The 23,500-nt window shown below is 43.6% G+C and overlaps 1 long non-coding RNA gene across 1 annotated transcript in view; it reads right to left on the bottom strand.

Moving 5' to 3' along the window:
• Nucleotides 1-8,324: 8,324 nt before the first annotated feature.
• LOC308637943 overlaps nucleotides 8,325-23,500 on the bottom strand; it is a 31,155-nt gene continuing 15,979 nt past the window's right edge. Inside the window, exon 3 of the long non-coding RNA XR_014019710.1 lies at nucleotides 8,325-8,438. This is a non-coding gene — a long non-coding RNA (uncharacterized lncRNA). The remainder of the gene's footprint in view (nucleotides 8,439-23,500) is intronic.

Below are 23,500 nucleotides of genomic sequence, written 5' to 3'. Positions count from 1 at the left end.
CAGACCAAACTAATTTAGATGGTAATATCTCCCTGGAGTAGCAAAGACTCCCAATCCTATCATGCCCTAGTTCTCTTAATGAAGATGCTTCCGTGTGTGTGTGTGTGTGTGTGTGTGTGCGCGCGCGCGCATCTTTAATTTCTTTTTCTTACCTGATTACTTTGGCTGTATCTCCCAAGTAATTTTAAATAATAATGCTAATAACTACCACGTTTTATTCTTAGCCAAATCAGATATGATTCTATTGTTTTATAATAAGGTAGTGATGAATGCATCAAAATATATATTTTTATAAGTTTCTAAAACATGTCTCTGTTTTACCAGTGTTTTATAAAACTTTATCAGATACCTTTTAGCAATTGAAATTATTTTTCCTTTTGCTGTGTTCTAGTCATCTTATTACTTATATCAATATTATTTCCTAAAATTGAACCATTCATTATCTAAAAAATAGGTGTCCTTGCCATGGGAGCATTTTTATTATAATATAACACCAGATTTGATGCTAGTATTTTAACATGTAAGGATGTGAATCTATAGTCCTAAGTGAGGGAGTCTGTGGTTTTTCTTTTTCACTCCTGTGGTATATAGACTGGTTAGAATATCAATACTTTGCTAGTTTTCTTAAATAAATGATGAAGCACTTAACATAGGGCTACTCTTCTTATTAAAGTTTTGAAATAAACTACCCATGTTTGAATTTTAAAGGAAAATGTTTTATAGGTTTTTATTTACCTCTCATTTATTTATTCCTTGTTAACAATCAGTTTATTTAGGTCTATGAACTCTAAGGTTTGTTTCAGTGACATCTCATAGGTTTGAATTTATAGTGAGCTCATTATTTTCGAAATGTTTATTAATTCTAGATCATTGAGCTTCTTGGTCAACTATTTGTCCTCCCAACTAGAAAATATACATAGGGTTTTTCTAGAATATATGCTCACTTTCATATTAGTGCATTAATTTTCTTAGCAAGGTTTCTACCATCAATCTAGAGACATTTCTTAGCAGAAATTCCTCACGTTTCATGATGTGTACCCTTAAACTCTGGTAGTCCTTTGATCATTTTATTGAGTGCTGAGAGAGAAGGTCAGAAGGCTCTATGCAAATACTCGTGGTTTCCAAGTCTCCTCCTTAGCTTTGAACTGGGCCCAGTTGTTGAGTTGATGTCTAACTGGACTGTTCATTCTTCAGTTCTCGATCCAACACTCATTTTCTTGGGAAAACCTTTTCTTCAACTCACTACGAGCTCCCATACACCCTCCCTTGTCTGAACATCTTTTAAAATTATCTCTATTCCCTTTTACAGCATAAGCTTCATGACATGGGTACTGTATCTTCCTGGTTTGCTACCCCATCCCCAGGGCATTACCAGATGTGTGGTCCTTGGTGGGTACTTAGCAAGTTTTTGGTCATTTGATTTCCACAGGGTATGGAACCTGCTGTCTCTTGTCTTGTTTCCCCTCATACAATTCTGCATGCAAAGCAGATGCTCAATAAATCCCACATTTCATAAAAGTACATGGGATCCATTAGTTTTCTGTTTTCTAGTGTCTCTAATCTGGGTCTTCAGAAGCTAAGTCTTTCTCTTCTTTAGAATATGAGATTCAACAGCTGGAAGTGGCCTCAAAGGTTATTTAATCTCAGCTTCTGGCAATAATAGATGGATGCAAATTCAGACAAGTAAATATCTGATTTAAAAAAAATTCCCAGAAAATTGATTTTCCTAGTTTCCTGGGAGTTTTCTTTAATTGTCACAAATCTCTCTTAAACAAAGAGTTCTTCCTTATGTCTCAGCTTATTTCTGCTTGTTGCTATGTCAGGATGTTGGTCTTTGTTTTCTCCCTGGGTATTTGTAGCCGTTCCTGCTATAATTACTTCTTGGCCACAGTTTCATTTGTCTGACAGTGAGACAGACAGAAAGACAGACAGTATGCTCACCTTTAAACTCAAGGGAATCTTCTTTTCCTTCACAAGGATTGGGACAGATCCAGCAACACAGGATTTTATTTTTGCAAAGGCCAGAAACAGAAACAGCATCACAAAATTGTCTCTTGAAGCCCTATCATCTTTCCCCCGGAACTTCCAAAGGCCAAGTAGACAATATCAGGCAGGGAGAATTTCTGACAGACTTCCTACCTCCAATTCTCTTTTCTCCACAGGTCAAATTCAGGCCTCAGTATTAGATCCAAGGCACTGATTTCCAGCTCCGAAGACCTCTGTGGTACCATGCCAGTGTTCTCTGTCAATGACGCAGTGAGCTGTGGGATCCTCTAGCATCTCAGCTCACCTTAGCAAAGTTTTGAGGGCAGGATATTTAACGGTGGTAAGCATTGAAGGAAAAAAGCAAACTGTGTGGAAAAGCAAAATTATTTTTCTTTTCTCTGCCCTTAGACTGCAACGATCCACACAGAAGATTTTTGTGACCTCAAAAAGTGTGGGGTTTTCTCCCCACCAGCCAGGAAGCAGCAGACCCCAGCCTGGTGTCTCTAATTCAGTTCAATTCTGATACTGGCCGCTTGGAGACAACATCATATCTTCCAAGTTGAGGACTCATTCCCCCCAAGACTGCCCACCCTGCCTTGTGATGCTAATCCCAAGCCTCAAGTTGTCTGTCTTACCTGTGCTTCTGACCACTGTCCTCAATTCTGTTAATTTGCTGGAGTGGCTCCAAGAACTCAGGGAAATGCTGATATTTACCAGTTTACTATAAAGGACAAGTGGGGCTCTTGGCCTACATGACAGAAAAGAATTTCAGCATGTTCCAGTCAGAGATACAGATGAATTTGTTTAGGAAAAGCAGATACACCGTCAAGGGAGAATGTTGGCTATATCAAGGGAGAGACATCTTTGGGGGTAAAGTAAGAAATACACCTTCAAAGAAGCATGTCCGCCATCTTGAAAGTGAGATTTAGGGGAAAAGCAAGGGATAAACACACTAAAGGGAGAGTGTGAGCCATCTGCAGAGGGAGAAACAGCAACCCCTTGTGGTGGGGGGTCTTGATATTTATAGAGGGACTGTTTCTGGGGCCGGATTAGAGGTGGAGTCAGGGCAGAGTTACACAATTCCACATGTTTTTCCAGTATTCTACCTTGTCCTGGTGTTAGCTCATGTCCTATTAAGGGTCAAGGGTGGCCAAGGGTGAAGGCTAAGGATGTGGGCTGGGTTTCTCTGGTGGTTTGTTTGGCATGTCAAAGGTTCCTGGGCATTTCCTGCATTCCAACACTCTGTTGGCATTGGGTGCTTATCTTTGGAGACTCAGTCTGTCTTCCCTTTCCTGTATCCCCAAATTCCTACACACATTATCCAACAAATTACTTGTGGCATCTCTTCTTTGTGCACCCAGGGAGAGTTGGTTTTTTTCCTACTTTCCATCGCAAGGGCTCTCACTGAGGAGCATGTCTCTGATGCCACCACCCTCATTACCTGATTTCTTGGACACTTATTGTAAGATTTGACCAGAAGCCCCCTCTCTCCATTAGAGAAGCACAAGCAGATAGCTCTCTCCCTGGCAGCTGCAGGAACCGTGCCTGGCACGGAAGATCCCTCCTTCAAAGGGCCTGGAGATGGCAGCTCCGGCATCCTGGGAACCAACCTCAGGCCCCTCCCGGTCTCCTCTGGCCACCAGCAACCCTGTCATTTCCCTGCCACCGGCTTGGCTCAAACAAAGCTCTCATTGAAGAGATTACAGACAGATGCTCGGGCATGATCCGGAGACCCCGTGCGAGGAGAGCAGTCAGGTTTCCTCTTAAGCGACAGCCATCATTTTCGGCAGGCAGGGTAATTACAGGTTAGACCTTCTGCAGCACGCGTTATCCGAGGTGGAGACAATGGTGAGCAGCGTGGGACCGCCTCGAAGACGGAGGGGAGAGGCGAGAAGGGAACAGAAGGGCTCAATCTTTTTGAATTTATTTTAATGAAGCTTGGGTTTCCCCAGAGGCCAGAGGGCCTCCTGAGCCACAACATGGTTGGGATGGGCCAACAGCTTCCCCCAAGTCCTCGCTCCTCATAATTCAATCAGAGCCACAGATGGAAATGTTCAGAGGGTGTCTTCCTTTTCTTGGAATCCTTCCTCTCTCACTGCCCTGGACAGAGTGGACAGAGCCCAAGGTCCCTCCTGGTCCCACAAGTGTGGCCCCTCACTCTCTCTTTTCCCCACACTCTCGAGCTCCCATGAGGCTCTGCTCCACCCAGAGCCCCATGGGACCCTGGTTTACAGCCCCTCCTGGGCTGATCAAAAATGGCGGGGTCTTGACATCCCTATTTATTTCTGCTTCCCCTGGTCCTCCAGCTAAGAAGTCAGTCCCCTAAGGGGGACCTCCCGGCCTTCTTTTCTTCTGAGGCCCAAGGGTCTGTCCCAGTCGTTGTGGTCCTGCAGGACCACAGCAGCCTGACTGGATTACTTCTGAGGAGGAGTTGTTGTTGAAGGATGGCAGCAAATGAACACGGCCAGCCTCTCCAGCCAGGAATACACCCCCCTCCACACACACACACACACACACACACACACACACACACACTCTTCTGAGATTGAAATGCTGTTTACCACCACCCCCAGGCACTTACCACCCTTCCCCTGGGCCTCGGCCATTGCTCCAGACATCTGGAACTTTCTTCAAGAGATTTTTTTTTTTTTTCCCCTCTCCTCATCTTTCACCACAAGTTGCCTCCCAACGTTAAAGCCCAGAAAAACAAATACCACCTTATTGGATTTTCTTAAAAAAGCAGAAACAGCAAGAGTGTAGAGAAAGCAGGGTACCTCAGGGAGGGGACTGGGGCTCATTTAGAGCAAATGGATGGATTAATTTTTCTACCTGGGGCTGTGGAAAATGAGTTCCCAAGCACACAAATCTCGGCCGCCATGTGGAGCCACTTCTTTTCCCTCATCAGCAGAGACTAAGGGCCGCCCGTCCCTCCCTCGGTCCTGGAGAGTTTAAAATGATTTCAGCATCCTCCACCAGGGAACCTTCCCACGCTGAAGGGGCCGTGAGGCTGCTCAGCCTCTCACCCTCTGGGACGCAGAACTCTCCCCAGGACAGGCCTGGTCCTCAGGCTGAGCATCTGAGTTCTAGATTTTTCCCATGTTCCTGTTACTTATCTGGAGGCAGCAGCAGGGCCCAGGGTCTTGGTGACACTCCTGACTCTATTCCATATGCACTTACTTCTCATTTAGGACTGAGAACAGTGACAGCAGTCACCTTTATGAAGACCTCTCTTCCAGGGCCTTCCTCCACAAAAGACTGGGTCCTATGTTGGTGTGGGCAGAGGGGGTTGGAGGCCCAAAATGGATTTAGGAAAGGAGTTACCCATCTCCAGGGTTTCACCTACAGCTGTCCATCACCGTGACCAAAATACTCATCAAGAACAACTGGGGAGGAGAAAACTTTTATTTTTTTTTTTATTTTTTTTTAAAAGAGAGAGTGAGAGAGGAGAGAGAGTGAGAGAATTTTTAATATTTATTTTTTATTCTCGGCGGCCACAACATCTTTGTTGGTATGTGGTGCTGAGGATCGAACCCGGGCCGCACGCATGCCAGGCGAGCGCGCTACCGCTTGAGCCACATCCCCAGCCCCAGAAAACTTTTATTTGTGGCGCATGGTTTCAGAGGTTCAATCCATGGTCAGCCAACGTCATTGCTCTGAGCCCAAGATATCACGGTGGAAGAAAGCTACTCAGTTCTTGGAAGCCAGGAAGCAGAGCTCAAGCACAAGGAACCAGGAACAAAATATGCAATCCCCAAAGCTCACCCCCAGGGACCATTTCCTCCAGCCACACCTGCCTACAGTTACCTCTCAGTAATCTCTTCAGCTTATTAGCCCATCAAAAGGATCAACCCACTGATTAGATCATAGCTCTTGGAATCTAATCATTTTATATCCTGCATGAACACATGAGCTTTTAGGGGGGACACCTCGTGTCCAAACTAGGCACCACCTTAGCCTGCATGCCTTCTCAGTTCTCCTGCCTCGTCCTGTCTCCATTGAGTTGGACTGACCTGAGTCAGACCACACCTTACCAGACTTCCATGCTGGCCTCTCTCCATCTCTGGACCCTGGACCCTCCCCTGACTCAGTCTAAGCCTTTCACAGTCTTCATATGGGCAGGAAGTAACATGGTGAGTCATCCAAAATGGATCCATTTGGAAAAAATTCAAAAGATGGTCTAAACGAGGCTCACCCTATAATCTAGTTTTTAAAAAGCATCCTAAATGGGTCCAGCCATGATATAATGCTGGAAGGATATCTTCTGGGGCAATCAGAGATCCATTGTGGATCCTAGCCATGGGACATCACAGAGAAAGTGGCCCTGGGGGCCAGAGGGTCCACGCACTGTAACTCCATCTATCCGAAGCACTTCTCCGCGTATGCCCAAACACACCTGGAATGAAGAGGAAATAGGGTCCACATGCCCTGATTCCTTGAAACCCCAAGCAGCCACATGCTGTTTTCTGGACCTCTTTAATGGTCTGTGAAACCCCGGGGTTGTCTGTAACCCAGAGTCAGCCTGAAGAACCCCATCGCCCTCGCTACCCCAGACTACGACCCTCCGGAGCCAGCCGCCTCCCTCAGCACGTGGGTGGGCAGGCAGACGAGCTGAGCCAAGACATCCTGTTAGCACTGCCTGGGTTGTGTGTGTCCAGAATAGAGGGGCCACCCCAGGCTGCTCTTACTTCTTCCAGATTTTCTTTTTGAAGGCAACATTGCTCTAGGTGCCTAATCCATTTGGAGCCTGAAGATCTAGCATTGTCCCCTTCGGAAAAGACCCCAGCCCTTCCTAATCTCAGCTTCCTCCTTCCTCTCAAAGGATGCCTGCCTGTTGAAGTGAGAGTTCCATCCACGCCCACAATGCTGGGAACCTGGGTGGCAGTCAACGCACCTCTCTCCAGCAGACCCTCTGATATACACAGCAGCAGTGACATTGTCGGCTGTCACCACCAGCAGCGGGAGTCATTCTTTCCCACCTACCTGTGCGTTGTTTTCATGAGATCGTGTGTCTGTTCTTTACAACACCCAGGGGGAGTTAGGTGTTCGCACAACTCCTATTGGGGAGAGGCCAAGCTTCTAAAATCTCAGAGACGTGCTGCAGACCTTGCAAGTCATGAAGTGTCTGGCCACCCCCAAAGCCAGCCATGCACCTGCTGACCTTTCCATCCCACCTGTGCATTTCCTCTGCTGGTCCATCCAACCCAAGTCCCACCTTGGAGACGGCGGGTGCTCAAGTAGAACTGGTGAGGGCATATCTGCCTGGTCAGCTCAGTTGACCACTCTTTCTCATTCCGGCAGAGCTCTGTCCTCCTCAATTCTGGGAAGACATGAAGAGCATCCCTGAAGTTTTGAGATCAACTCAAAATCTTGGCTTGAATAGAATTAAGTGTCTGAACCAGTGCTGGGGGGTTCTTCTGGCCAGTCCTGGGACCTGGGAAGACATTCCCAGCCAGTAGATAGAGATCAGCAGGTGTATGAGCCAGGACCTCTTTTGTATAAAGCAAATAGGGCAAAAATGCAACCTATTAGCAATGGAAACCCAGATCTAAGCAACAACTTGTGAACCTAGCCAAATAGACAAGGGATAGGGGATCAGGTCTAGTTTGATCCAGGGCTGAAAAAACAGTTGATTCTAACTCCCTTATTAAATCCCTCATGGTCACAAGGTTCCTGTAATTGCTTCCCCCTCTGCATATCCTAGTTTTTATCTCACAGGAAGGGCACCTGCTTCTTTTGCAGTAGCCTGGACACAGACCTCATTGATCCAGTTGAATCAAGTGACCATCACATGGAAATAATTGCCCTGCTTGGGGGAGAACACGCTGAGGTGATTGGCTCCAGCCTGAGTCCTGTGCTCCATCTGTAGGGTGGGGCCAGACAGAGAGAGGATCAAATCCATTCAGATCCCGTGGGCTGAGAGCCAGGGGGGAGCAAGCTTTTCAAGGGACATTAGACATGGTTGTTAAAGGAAGAGGAGACCAGGCTAGACATCCCCAAACTCCAATATCTACTGGAGATTCAGGCGAGCTCTTATTGTTTCTGTAAAGTAGGAGTTGGCAAACATTTTCTTCAGCGGGCCAGACAGTAAATATTTTAGGCTTTGAGGGCCATAAGGTCTCTGTCGCTACTCGCTCCACGCTGCCATCACAGTGCGAAATCAGCCAGACAATACGTCAATGAATGAGTATGGCTGTGTTCCAACAAAGCTTTATTTAGGGACACCGAAATTTGAATTTCATATAATTTTCACGTGTCACAAAATATTATTCTTCTTTGGAGGTTTTCAACCATTAAAAAAAAAAATTAAAACTATTCCCAGACCACAGGACACAGGGACACAGGCAGCAGGCAGCCTGGATGTGGCTGATCCTGGGGGCTGTCCCGAGGTGGGAAACCAGGAGCAGGTCCCCTTGCGCTGTCAAAGGGCACAGGGTCCAGGTAGAACCATGCATCTGGGGAACACGAATGAGAAAAAGCTTGAAAAATCAGTGGAACAAAGTGAAATTCTCAGTTTGGTTAGCAATTTACCTACGTCCTCTTCCGTACTAATTTACAGAGAGAAGTCTATTAATCATTCTGGGTGCAGAAAGGAAATCGCATTCTCAGCATAAACATAAATTATCAGCCTAAAACTCAAATTCCTTCAGAGGGATGGGGCAAGTTTAAAAAAAAAAAAAGTTTCAAATAGCTCAAATAGAACAAATGGATGTGAGGATATAATGCATCTTTTGAAATACAAACCTGAAAAGATGTTATGCTCAATTACACTGACAAAAGATTTGGGATCCAGCAATATCCTCCGTGGAATTCCGCAGCTAAACAGGAATGCTAAATCACAGACTCTAACTTAAGCAAGAATAATATAGCATAAGCCACATTACATGCGGGCCCTCTGGGAGGTTGAATCTGCTCCGAGTCTGCAAGGAGACTCCTGTATCTCTAAGCTGCCAGTCTCCCAAATTGAGCATCAAGGTGTCTTGGGCAGAAAAGCAGGATCATCAGGGGTCAGAAGAAAGGTTATTATTAGATTTCCCATAAGGGGAGAAGGTGGGATTTTTTTTTTTTTTTTTAAGAAGGAGCTTTAGTTCTAAGCAGCCAATGATACAGGAAAGGAGAGATGCAGAGGGAAGTTTTTCAGCTCCTAGGTTGAGCAGAAGTTTCCCCAGGCCCTGTGAAGGCTCCACCCTGCTTTTCTTTCTCAGCCACTCTCCAGGGTCCCTAAGAGACAGGGGCTGTCTTGCACTGCCACTTAGTATGTGGCAGCACAGTGGCACACAATAGGTATTTGTTTAACACCCAAGAGGCCAGCCGCTGAACAGGGCATGTGTGTTAGGGCATCCAAGGAACAGAAAAGACAGACTAGAACCTGCAAAGCAAGGGTTCCACTGTCACGCTCTCCCGAAGGCAGACTGAGACTTGATGTGAGTTTTTAGTCAGTAACAGGACAAGTGTCAAAGGCTGACATGTTGAATTTGCACCCTAGATATCCTGGAAGGGGGAGATAGGTGAGCTAAAGGGAAAGGAGGAAGGTTGGGCACATGGAACAAAATCATCCCCAAGAATGTAAGCTGGAACACAGTCTCAAGTTCTTTGGGGTTTTAGATATTCTGTGGCTCCTGGTGTGTCCCACCCACTCTGAGATCTGAACTGAGAAAGAAATGGACCCAGGAGGCAGAGCCAGCAGTACATAGTAGTTGTCATTGCTTCAGCTAGACTGGAGACTCAAGCTTGGTCTTCTGCTAAAATTGAACTTCCTGATTCTTCCCCCAGCTCTTGGGCCAGATTTAAGGCCCAGGGGTGGGGAATCGGGTGCCCAGGGAAAAAATATACACAGCCAGCGGAAAAGACTATGGTGAGCTGTTTGATTCCCCCATGGAGCATAGGACCATGAAGTCCAGAGACACAACCCAGGTCTGCTGCTGGAAGGCAGGTTGGGCCATACCTGCTGTGACCTGATCTTTATGAGATTGCAATAGCAGAGAAGTATCCAGGTTCCAGAGGGGTCCCTCCATGCCCCACAAGAGGAATTGAGCCAGGTAGGTAGGAAAAGGGCAGAACACCAGAAACTCCCAGGTACACAAAGGCACTTCTCCCCCTGCCCCTAAGCCCTTTGTGGAGATCACAGGAAGCCAGACCCGTTCTTCCAGGAGGGCCCCAGTCTTTGGGGGTTTGCAGAGAAGACACTGGCCCACAGGGGCTGATGCAGAGGACAAACCACAAGCAGCTCTTTAGCCATCTGCTGAGGAAATACCAGGGTAAATTAAAATGAGAGTGGATTTGTGACTTCTGTCTTTTCTAAAAAGATAGTGTTGGCAGGTTTATGAGGAAACCATTCTTGAACACCTTGAATTTATATGGCACGTTTATTTCAAAAGCCCTTCCACATCTGTTAGCTCTTTGAAGCCCCTGGAGGCAGGTAGGGCAGGAAGGAGAACTGGGTGGGGGAATGGAGCCACAGAGAAGTTCAGAGACTTGCCAGATTGTGTGGCTCCCCGTGGGGAGGCCAGGATGCCACCCGGAACCCCAACCTCAACGTGTACCAAAGGGACTGCTCCTCCTTGCCTGGGAGCAGTGGCCAAAGGTGTGAGATAATAAGGCTGGAAGTTAAGTGACCACTTAAGAGCTGGACAGTCAAGTGCACAGACAGCCCCGGGAGCACCCCCTTTCTCCCATATGCCTGCAGCCCTGCACCCATGTGCCCTGTAAATTATCCAAGGTTTATAGGCAAGGAAATAATGGCTCCTCAAACAGAAACAAACAGAGGATGATTGACAAGGGGCCCCCTCATAATCAGTGCTGCAGTAAACTATACTAATTACGGTGTCAATTGGTAACATTATAAAGGTTGAAGCTACATAATGAAAAAAGAGCATACACACAGGCAGAGCGGGTTCAGCAAATGTAATTACAGGGTGACATTATTGGCAAATAGTATTTTATGAGGTATTAACAGGGATGTGGCATAAACATGCTCCAAAACTTGCAGACTCCTCAAGGATGGTGGAACCCAGAACCTGCCAAAGATTCACCCACAAACAGTGCAAATTGGCCAGTCCCAAACTTTGGGAAATTCCCCCTAAAAGACTTTTTGGGGGTTTCTCAAAGGAAAAGGTGTTTTCAGATGGAGTACCACCTTCACCTTCTAGTTCCTTGGATGTGACAGAATATCCATGTTGCTGGCCTATCTCAGGGTCTTCCCTCTTCAAATCACAAAATCTTGGACAGTCCAAGTTAAGGCTCCATGGATGGTATTTACCTTGACAGTCACTCTACAGTAGGCATGGGATGGGACAGGCTCCTCCTGTTCATTTTAGCTGTACTCACTGATATGCAGCGGTATGTGCTGTCAATCACGGCTGACAGGAGCTGATCTAGAAGCTCAGGTCAAGACCTCTGCTGGCCTTACATTCAGGCTATAGGAGAGCCAAGAAAAACACACTAGATGATATTGAATGGCTTGAAGAAATCTAAATAGAGGGATGTGGCAGTGGGAAACTGGAGGAGGAGAGACAGAATGGATGAAAAGTCCAAGTGGGATTCTTGCAGAGGAGATGCGTGAGCCAAGACCTACAGGAGGAGAGGAAAGGTACCTTCCCCAGAAGGCCCAGCTCCTGACAGATAGACCCTAGCACAGGCCACCTTACTGGCCTTCCAGAGTCTTCCTCTTGCACTGGGCACACTGGCCAGAATTGGGGCCATAATGGGAAGATAACCTCTCAACTCTAAGGATAGGGGCTCCATCGCATTTTGCACGTTGAAGGGACACCTTGTACACTGGAGAATCATCCATGTCATGTGTTTAAATCAGAAATTACCTCCCAGTTCTGGTTCTTGATCCTAATATAGCAAACTACCCCAAACTTGTATTATTGTCTTTCCACATTTCTATGAATTGACTGAATATTCTTGAATATGGTCTCTTTTGTGGTTACAGGGGCCAGAGCCATGGTAGCCTTTTTCACTTATGTGACTAGATGAACTTGAAGCTGATCACTCCTCTCCTCCTGTGGCTTTCCCACAGTGCTAGCTTGGGCTTCCTCCAAGCATGGCCATCTCTGGGGGTATATGGGCTTCTTCTAGAGATCCTGATTTCCTCAGTTATACCCAGATAAAAGCTACAGGATTTTTTAGGACCTGGCAATAGAAGAGTCAAACATCCTTTTTTAATTTTAAATTAAAAATTATATATATATTTATCACATAAAACATATTTGGAAATACGTGTACATTGCAGAATGGCTAAATTAAGCTAATTAATAGACACTTTACTTCACATAGTTGCCATTTAATGTGAGAACACTTAAAATTAACTCTTTTAGCAGTTTTCAAGTAGAATGCTTTGTTATTAACAGAATTTATTCTTCCTATATAACTGAAATTTTCAAAATAACATTCTTGCTCTTGACTGTCCAACCCCCACTTCCTCTAGCCCCTGCTAACCATCATCCACTCTCTATTTTTGTGAGTTCAACTTTTTTATATTCCCCATATAAGTGAGATCATGTGTCATTCGTTTTTCATGCCTGGCTTATTTCACTTAATATGATGTCCTCTAGGATTATCTGTGTTGACACAAATGACTAGATTTCCTTTTTGCTTTTTTTTAAGCTAAATTGCATTTCATCATGTACATAGACCACATTTTCTTTGTCCATTACTTTCTCCAAGGATGCTTATCTTGATTCCATATCTTGGTGATTGTGAATAAAGCTGCCAGAGAACTTGGGAGTGCAGAATCTTCTTGGCATGCTAATATCAATTCCTTTGGATATACATACAATAGAGGGATTACTGGATCATACGGTAGATCTTTTTTGGTTTGTTTTTTAAAGAAACATCCATATTGCTTCCCATAATTCTATAGTGTAATAATTTACATAATTTACATTCCCACCAATAGTGTACAAAGGTTTTTCTTTACTTCACGCCCTCTTCAACATTTGTTATCATTCATCTTTTTGATAATAGCCATTCTAATGGTGTGAGGTGATGTCTCTTGGTGGCCTTAATTTGCATTTCTTTGAGCATTAGTTATATTGAGCCATTTTTCATATAATTATTGGTTATTTGTATGTCATCTTTTTAGAAATATCTATTCAGATCCTTTTCCCATTTTTAATTGGACATTTGTTTTCTGAATATTGAGTTGTTTAACTTCCCTATATATTTTAGATATTAACCCCTTATGAGATGTCTGCAAATACTTTCTCCACCACCACCACAAAATCCAGCTAACGTTGGCTTCTCTTGGGTTCAAGAGAATAATCCAATTCTGTAGATTTTTTTTTTTTTTGCTCTGCTGATTGTTATTTTGGGTGTACAGAAACTTTTAAATTTATTTAATCTTATCTATTTTTATTGCCCAGAACATTCTTTCTGCCACAATTATTGATCAAGCAAATTACTAAGTCCCACCTGGATTCCAAGAGAGGAAAACTAGACTCTACTTTTGAATGGGAGCATTAGCAAAGAATTTAGAGCCATCCTTAACCTACCACACTCCCCTTTGCAGAAATACAGCGGCTACCAAAAGTCTGGCCAGCTTTGTGACAACCTGATAGACATTTGTCTTTTACACTCAGATTGTCTTCCTTTTCCTCAAAATAACCAAAGGATTAGCCCATGTTTATTGAGGGCCTACCATGTAAAAATCCATGAACTGGCGTGTGCACACCATTCACACTATACAGTGTACCGCGTTTCCCTCCAGGAACTTACAGACCAGACAAGGGGCCACACGCTTCCCTTCTTAATAACTGAACTAACTTCAGGTGAAATTTGACTTGCAGCCCTGGACCATGAATTAGGTCAAGATAGGATTATTCTGGCAAAAGTGACAGCCCCAGGACACTTCACATACCTCCAACAAAGCCCAAGCTTAGATAATCATAGTGTGCATGCCATCATTAAGGAGGAAGAGAGGAAAGAAGGCAATGAAATGTCCCTTCTCTTTATAAGAAAGCTTGCTGGCAGAAAAATACGGACACCACCTCTGGCAGGGCTAATATATTAATGAGATTTTTTTTTTAAATTACAAATTCATGTCAAATTGGCTTAGGGAAAAAAGGAAGAAGGACAAGAAATCCTTAGGCAGTAGACTGCTTCAGATAGGGCTGGATCCAGGAGCTCCCAGAACATCTTATCCTAATTAACGTGGAATACACTAATTAATTGCAAGTTTGGATCTCTCCAGTTTTCATCTATGTGTGCTTCACTCTCAGGGGTCCTCTCTGTATGTCCTTGTGTACAGGATGGCCACCATCAGTTCTAGGCTTACTTCTACTATTATGTACTCCCTGCCACCACCACCACCACACAATCCAGCTAACTTTGGCTTCTCTTGGGTTCAATGCTCAAACCACATCATCAGAGCAGTTGGTGACTGTCCTGCTCTGGCGGTGGCTATCCACAGAGTCAGATGAACCCTGGAGTTCCAGGTGAGTTGCTGAAGTTACCTATACTGAGAGAGAAATACTATTGGCTCCCAAAGCAAATTTGGTTCTTCTTCCCAAACAAGGTAGCCTGGAATCTCGCCAGGCAAACAAACAAAAATCACCTACGTGGAAAGAAAGAAAGCCAAGAGCAAGGGACAGGTGGATGGGAGGACAGGAGGATAGATCTGAAACAGCAATGCAAAGAGTGCTTGCTCTCTCCCCACAGGGTGAGAGGAGTGGCCAGCTCTTTAGGTCTTAACTGATAGCACAGGGGCTTCTCTTAGGCAGGGTCCCGCCATCCCTGGAGAAGGCTCAAGGTCAGAGGTCAGGACCTGGCTTTGGATCCTGATAGCAGCTCTACCTTCTCTACTGTGCCTGTCACCTGAACCTCATGCACCATGATATCCTCTGAACTCAGAGAGCACCCAGAAATGTCCCAGAGAAACTCTCTATGGGTGCCTCATCCTGAAATAAAGCCAGAATATGGGACACCCAACTGCCATGTGGCATCATGAAACATTGCCATTAAGTTTAAAGCCTTTGTAACAAAGAATACCACATTTATTATTGCAAATAAATCTGCAGATTTAACACCCATCAGCCTTTAGACTTTATTTTTCCATATAAAATAAATATGGCTAGAGTATAAGATTATGACTGCACCACTATTTTCTAAAACCATCCAATTTAAGCATGACCTAAACGTCCCACGCTGTATACCTGGGCATGGGGAGGAACCACCCCACTCCTGGAAGAAGGTTCACCCCTCCCCCTGCCAGGGCCCACAAGGTAAAGTTCCCCATGCAACGGCTGGGTTTCATCACTGTTTAATGAATTATTGCACTCTTTATAGGATAAACAATAAATTGCACATGATTTATCATATTACCCAATAAATCATGTGACAAATCATTAGGCAGAGTGATAAAATCAAGTGTTTTAGAAATAAGTTAATCTATGATGCCAATGTAGAAACCAAGCAGTTGTTTAAAAACCCTATTTACTAATCATTTTTACATAAAGAAAGATTAATGATTATGTAGATTAAATGTGTACTTATTCCTATAACCATCAGACGGCCATGGGCCCTATTGGCCTTTTCTCCTTAGCAATGGCCCCTCAATAAAACCTTCATTCCACCTGCCTCCCTCCTCCCAGGATTAGGAGAAAGGAGGTTGGAGAAACCAGGGTAAGAGAAAGAAATGGTTAATAAAGATCATGTCACTGGGGGGGGGGGGTCTAGTGGAGCCGCTGTTCTCACCGTAAATTCTGTAATACACTAATTAACACTTTCATTAGGGCTTGGAGACAGGTTCTGATGCCGCTTGCTCCTCCGGTCTGCCTTCCACCCAGCCCTCTTTCTCACTTGTGACAACTATGTTTATAGCTTCTCTGCCCATCGAGCTGGCTGGCACATCGAATTACCCTCAAGAGCCCATGGGCATCACGTCACATTTGCGTGCCCGATATCATACGTGACGAGCTGTGCCACCGCCAGGGCCTTTAATGCACATCCCACGGACGGGCGGCCCCCGGAATGCATAGGCAAGATATTAAGCTAAATCTTTTTGGAGTCAAGCTTGTTTCACGTCAGTTGCACAAACATATTGGTTCCCTTAAAAGAACAAATGCTTTGTGAGCAAGGAAACGACTCCAGGAAGGGAAACCTGAGAAATCACTCCACGCATCAATTCAGCCCTTCCTTCTCAAAGTCTTTTTCTTAGAGGGATTCAGGGAGAGACTGTCTGGCTTCTAGAATGTGAGTTGTGAACCAAATGCAATTTAAACTCTGGAGATTATTCAGCAAGGCAAAGAGAGACCAGGGGAAGTCCCGACTCGTGTAAATATGAAGACCATCAGCAGATCAGAGAAGTTGGTTTTGCTCTCCTGCATGAAGATGCTACTCTTCTCTGGCGTTGGACCCCTCCAGCATGAAATATTGGACCCTGAAGCCTCTCCTAGTCATGCAGAGAAAGGTGAAGCCATCTTCAGTGTGTTCTAAAACTCACATTCCCTTATGCATGAAGCTCAGGCTAAATTGCTTGAGGAAATGCCCATCAGCAAGGTTTGGGAACCCCTATCCCTGGAGCTTGGCAAAGCAGTTGTGACGAGATGATGGGATAAAGGATGGGAGATAATGGAGGCGAGAAGGACTTCAGTGCGTTGTGATTATTCTGAAAAAGCTCTAAAAAAACATGGAATGGATAAATTTTACTGACAACTTCAGCTTCAGTGAACTACCTAGGAAATACGGCCTCCAAGGCAAGGAATCCAAGAAATGAGCTTCCGTACATAGTGTTTAGCCCTTTCCAAGAGGCAGACCAGCAGGGTTTAGGGAGGAATATAATAAGAGTTCTGGGCCCTTTGTATATTGCCTTCCCCCTCACATTGCCTCCTGAGAAGGCTGGATGTACAGAGTGGAGAACAACTCTCAGATTCAGAGCAATAGAACCCAACTAACAAGATGAATCAAGAAAGTTGTCAAGCAAGCTACATTTCTTATCCACAGAAAAGAAGCAGATTAAGTGACACAAATCTTCATCTTATTTTTCCTTTCTTTTTTATCCAGCCCTGATTCACATTTCAAATACCATCTGTATCAGTCAGGATAGGTTGAGTTCTGCTTCAATAACAACAACAAAAAAGGTCAAAATCTCAGTAGCTTAAAATACAAATATATTTCTTGCTCCTATAAAACAATCATGAAACCCAGAAATCTCACGAAAGCCAGTGTCCTCCCTGTGACAGAGCCATAGTCAAGTCTGCTTCAGTCTAACATATTTCTATTGCATTTCATGGTTTCCCAATCACCAACGAAAGGATCATTCCAAAGAAAGAAGCATCTTTGAAAGTGGTTCACCAGAACTTGCACATCTTTTTATTGGCCATAATAAGTCAATATTCATGCCTAAATTCCAGGATCAGAAGATTAAAACAAAGAGCCCAAGTCAAAGGGCCCATTTCCCAGTATCTTGCTTTTGCAATCTGGACTGTTTTCATCTTTAGAACTGTAGTTCATATACCTTGTCAAAGATGGTAAGAGGAATTTGTGTTATGCTTACTCTACAAAGAGGCAGTATGGCCCCACGGACAAGAGCGTGGATCCTGGAGTCAGACTGCCTGTACTTGAATCCAGTTCTGCTACTTATTACAAGCAAGGTCTTGAATGAAACAATGAACTCTGTGCACTTCAGTTGACTACTCTGCAACGTGGGACTAGTCAAGGTGCCTAGCTCATAGGGTTGTTCTGAGGGTGTATACTATAGCATGTGAAGCTTTGGGGGGACGTCTGGCCCTGTAGAAATGTTTTTCTATAACTATGGTGCTTTAGAAACTCCAAAAGGCACTCACCACCATTGACCCATTTGATCTCTATAATCAATCTGAGAAATAGCTCCTCCTCTGTCCTCCAGGCTCTCCCTCATCCCAGGGATAGGGCAGAGATGATGAAAGCATGTTACTTCTTTAAAAGCCAAGAAAGGCATTTTGAAACCAAAGTAGGTAGGGTGGATATTGACTCTGCATACAAAAATGGGGGATTTTGAAGAAATGCGGCAGAAAGAGTCTGCTATAGTTTGAATCTGAAGTGTTCCCTAAAGCTCCATTTGTTGAAGGCTTGGTCCCCAGTGTGCTATTATTGGTTGGTGGTGGAACCTTTCAGAGTTGGGCCTTGTTTAAAGTCACTGGAGAAGTGTCCTTGAAAGTGATTATAGAACACAGCCCCTTCGGTTCTCTCCATTTGGCATTCTCACAGTTTTGCTCTACCACACAACTCCCACCAGACACCTAAAAGCAATGGGTTTACTTGATCATGGACTCAGACCTCAAAACCATGAGCCAAAATAAAACCTTTCTCCTTATTAGTTGATTACCTCAGGAATTTGTTACAGTAAATTAAAAAAAAATCCAACATATGTCCCCTAAATTTTCCAACCCCTTTGTAATTAAGTGAGCCTTATGGTTAGTTGAGGGTAATGAATTAGGAGCAGAATTAAGATGGCCACTTTCAGGGCACAGAGTTTGCTTACAGACATAAGATTCTCCAGCCCTCTTCTCTCTTGTCACAATAACTGAAAAGGCATCATGCTAAAAAGGCAAAATCTGAGTTGTAATACCCCTGTTGCATGTTCATCCTAAAGACTTGCATTGGAATTCCATATGCATGAAACTTTTGTTTCATTAACCCATAATGTTTGGAGCTATTTGTTATTACAGCATATCCTAGCTTAACCTGACTAATACAAGGTGGGGGGGGGGCATTTCTGAAAGAAAGGGCAAAGCACAGAAAAGATTGCCAAGCTTCCAGATGGAGTAGCTGCAAGTCCCTTCAGAGCAAGAGTAATTCATAAAAACATTAAGCTCTTTTGCATTGCTTTGAAGAAAATGCCTTCTATCTCCCCTCTTATGTTTTCATTTTATTGTTTAATGTTTTATTTTGTAATTGTTTTTGGCATGGAAGAACAGGTAAAGAAAGAGACTGACCTTTAAATTGATAGTAGGAGAGGGATAAAATAGAGCTACAAGCTACTCCATGGTCCTGAGGTAAAGGGTTGGAGCTAGACACACTTAGGATGACATAACAATGCACTCTCTCTATTTATCTTAGGGGGACATTTACCTTTCCATAGGATATAAAGAAAAATAGTCAGTTTGATTATATATCCGTGTAAATAGCTCACAAAAACCTGATGAGTAGTAATTAATATCATCTCAAATTTACAGATGACAAAATTCAGAAAGACTGAGTAACTCTAAAAATCACCAGAAAAGATGTGGCAAACTTAGTGTGAGAACTTGGATCTTTTTATACCTAACTCAAGATAAATATGTTAGTCAGCATTCCATCACAGTGACAAAAATACCTGAGGAAATCAGCTTAATGAAGGAAAAGGTTTATTTTGGCTCACAGTTTCAGAGGTTTTAGGTCCATGTCATTTAGCTTTGTTTCTTTGGGTCTATGGTGGCACATCAATACAGGATGGTGAGATCATATGGCAGAGGAGTCTGCTCACCTTGTGGTGGCCAGGAAGCAGAAAGAGAGAGGACAAGACCATTGTCTTAATATCCCCTTCAAGGGCACACTCCCAACGACCCAAGTTCCTTCCATTAGGTTTCACTCCTAAGCATTCTATCACCTCCCAATAATACCACAGATTGGCGTTCAAGACTTTTATGCATGGGCCTTTGGGAAATAATCCAAATACAAACTACAGCAATCATGTTCTGATTATCTGTACACAGGCCAATCTCAGTAGATAGTGACCCCCATATTTCTAAGTCCTATGATCTACTCTTTGGCCTGACTTGTTTGACATGTCTGTAGCATTTGATGCAACTGATTTTTCCCTCTTTCTTGGAAAGTTTTCTCCATCTGGCTTTCAGAACACAGTTCTCTGTTTTCCTCCTACACCATTGGCTGCCATTTTTAAATATCTCCTTGGATGAATCCTCCACTGTCCTTCAACCTCAAGGTCAAAGGTGCTTATGAGTTTAGTCCTAGGATCTCCTTTTTTTTTTTTTTAACTCTGTATGTTCATTTTCCTTGGGAGTTCATCTTGTTTCAGAGCCTTAAATTCCATCTGTATATTGATCAATCTTACAAATGTGTAACTCTACACCTCTCCTTTGAACCTCAAAATTGTGTCTCTGACTATCTCCCTGGCATTGCTACTAAAAAGTGTAATGGGCGCTGGGATTGTGGCTCAGTGGTAGAGCGCTCGCCTAGCATGTGCGAGGCCCTGAGTTCGATCCTCAGCACCACATAAAAATAAATAAATAAAATAAAGGTATTGTGTCCAACTACAATCAAAAATAAATAAATAAATATATATTTTTAAAAAGTGCAGTGGGCATTGCACATATTTAATGTGTTCAAAACCGAGCATCCAGTCTTCCTCTTACCCAACCACTCCTCCACAATTTTCTACATCTCAGTCACCATAGCTCCATGCTTCCCATTGCTCAGTGCCCCCAAACTGAAATCATCCCTCACTATTTTCTTTCTATCTCATCCTCCATCCAGTGGTGTAAACAGATCATTTTGGCTCTTCAGGATCTTTAAACAGCACAGTGGTAGCCATTGTGGTCCAAACCACCATCCTGACTCACCTGTATTCTTGTGTTCGCCTCTTAATTGGTCTCTCTGAGTTGTATCCTCCAAGTCTTTACTGAAATACCACCTGCAGTAGGAAGGCTTCCCTGACCACCAAATTTAAAACTAATCAGCCCTCCTTCCAACGATAGTCCTTAGACCCCTTCTCCCAGTAATTTGAACCTTTTGCCATATTACATAATTGCTTAATTACCTCATTTATCCTCCCCCTCCTTCCTACTAGAAGAGGAGCTCTAGAAGCCTGGAAGTATTTGCTATATTCCCAAGGTACAGAGTGTATGTTTCTTTTAACTTTTGTTAAAGGGGTGAATACACGAGTACTCTCCAGCCTGAATCCCTGCCCTCTACTTTATCCCTGTCCTCTACTTTTAGCCACCATCTGGTTATTGAACTCATCTCATTGCACCCTGGTTTTCCTCTCCACCTAGGTGGTTCAATCGCATGCTTTGAAGAATAGGCTACCTGGCTTCTCTGATCCCTCCTTGTTACACAGATGGCCCTACTGGCTCTTGAAGCAGCAAGTCCTAGAATCCTCTCTGCTCCTTTATCAAACTCAAGGCCCTTGATATTTTTTTTCCTCAGCTCATGCTCTGCTTGGTTAAACTTGGAATATTAAAATTCATGGTCCAAGAATATCTTTTCTTCTGCCATGACATTTTTTCATGACGACTCCAAACCATATTGAATCTCCCCATATCTGAATTATCTTAGAGTATAACTAGCAATCAGCAGCATTTACATACATCTCTCTTTAAAAGTTTATAAGAATGATTTCAGAGAGCTATTATCATACCCATTTTATCAACAAGAAAACTGAGACCCCAAAATACTAAAGTACTCATCTGAGTCAAAAGTCACAAATAGTTAAGAGAGTACAAATTCTAATGCAGATGGGTCTGTATTCAAAACATGTGCCCTTAATTCTGTTATACTTGCTCTTAGGAAAAAAGTTAAATTCTTGGTAATTTCTAATTTTTTTTCCTGAAACAGGAAACTCAAGTTTCCTAGTAACTTATATGCAGGAATTGTTAGTCTCCAACTTCTGTGGAGTTTGACTTCATAGAAACTTTTTGCCAGATTCATCATATATGGTGCCCTTTTGTGGGGGTAAAAGGATATAAAACTACTTTTTGAGCCATTAGGTAAGTAAGAGCATCCTGACAAGAAACTTTTTTTTTGCAAGGAAACCAAAAATACATTCCTTTGCTCCCTTCCCCTCCTGCTTCACTAGTGTACCTTGGCAAAAACCACAGTGGTACATAAGGGCTCATTGTGACGGGAAGGAAAAAGACATTCTCCAGCCAAATGATTTTCTGCTCCTTAAGTGATATTTACAGGGTCTATTGTTACTGAGGGTCTCAAACCCTCCTGAAAGCAGTCAATGTAAAGTTATCCATGCACTTAACTGTTACTCAGTCCTGAGGTATCTACAAGTTCTCTCCCTTGCAAGGATTACAAAGAAACGGGTACAAGCAACAATCCAGAGAGCAAGATAAGTTATTACATTCACTCACTGTGCTTTACAGCCGGTAAAGTGTATTTTCACACATCCTGTTTTAACCTCAACATATCCTAATTATAAACACCGTACCAATGAAGAGCCTTGTCCAAGATCATAGAATAAGTATACAGCTCATTCAAGGTTCAAATACCATTTTCAGATTCCGAATCCACTGTTCTTTGCACCAATCCACACTGGCCCGTACCAACCTCATGTGTACATAAGTCATAGATGCCAACAGTCGATGGGGTCTGCTCTGATCTCCCTACTGACTGCCTCACAAAAGTCAGAATTTAACCACAGCTATCTGACTTATACTGTTAAACCAGGGTTGCCACCTTGCCTTGGGTCTCCAACATAGCTAGGATCCCTAGATGGAAGAGACAACTCCTTATACTTCGCTTGTGTCCTCAGAGAGAGTCCAGCAACTTTCCGGAGGCTCAGCAATACTCAGGGTCTAACAATGCTTTCCTTTCATTATGGAGTCTCTCCACAATTCTCACCCACAACTGGCTCAACTACAAACCAGTTGTGCTGTTGGCCTTCCATAGTCACATTTTACATGAGTGCATATGGAACAAGTGTAATTGTGGGCTGAAGCACGACTGTTTTCTCTACCCACACTCTCCTCCTTTATCAGGTTATTCCTTCCTCCTGAATTTGGGATATGAACCAGTTATGGAAAGAGTAAATAGTGCAGGCATGTTGGGTCCAGGGTCATGTATTCCAATGGCCATGGAAATTAACCACAGGTTCTTCCAACATGATATGCCACTCCCAACACTTCCAACACTTTTGTGGTAAAACAAAATATTTCACACCCCTAAGGTAGTCCTTTCCAGCTTTTTCACCCCTGGAAGATCTCACTGTTTTTCACATACTACAACAGACCAGGGCTTGGGACTCAGCCATATAGGATACATTTCATGATTAGCAACTCTACACAGTGTGGCTTGGGTTGGGTCACTTTCTATGGCCAGGATTTCAAAGAGCTACTCAGAGAGGATCAAAAGCATGCCGCAAACAGGCAGCCAGTCCATGTTCAAGCCAAGAACCAAGAGAACGAGTCTGCACTCCCACTTCCTGATCTAACCACTAGACTGAGCTCCTGTTGCTCTACAAAAGTGACTTGCTTTTAATTAAAATAGGAGCATAAATTATTTTATCCCTCTATTATTGGTGGTAAGTAAATTCACAGTAACTCACTGGATTTTTTAAAAATCTATTTTAAATATAAACACACTGCCATATTTTCTGTGGGTTTGAAAGCTTATGTTAAGTTTGCAAATAAGTCAACTCCATAAAGATAACATCTTTCCCTAAAAAATGTGTTGCAATCTAATGGCATGCTATGGAAAATTAACATCTTATTAAGAAAATACATGAATCCTCTGTTGGAAAGATCCAGGTAGACTTGAGCTCTCCACCTGCCCCTGAGGCCAAATTGACTGACCAGGCAGTCTCCAA

The sequence above is a fragment of the Spermophilus citellus genome (genome assembly GCF_964194105.1).
Source record: "Spermophilus citellus genome assembly, chromosome: 18".
Classification (NCBI taxonomy): Eukaryota; Metazoa; Chordata; class Mammalia; order Rodentia; family Sciuridae; genus Spermophilus; species Spermophilus citellus.
The sequence above is the reverse complement of the archived record's forward strand: the minus strand, read 5'-3'. Positions and strand labels throughout refer to the sequence as shown.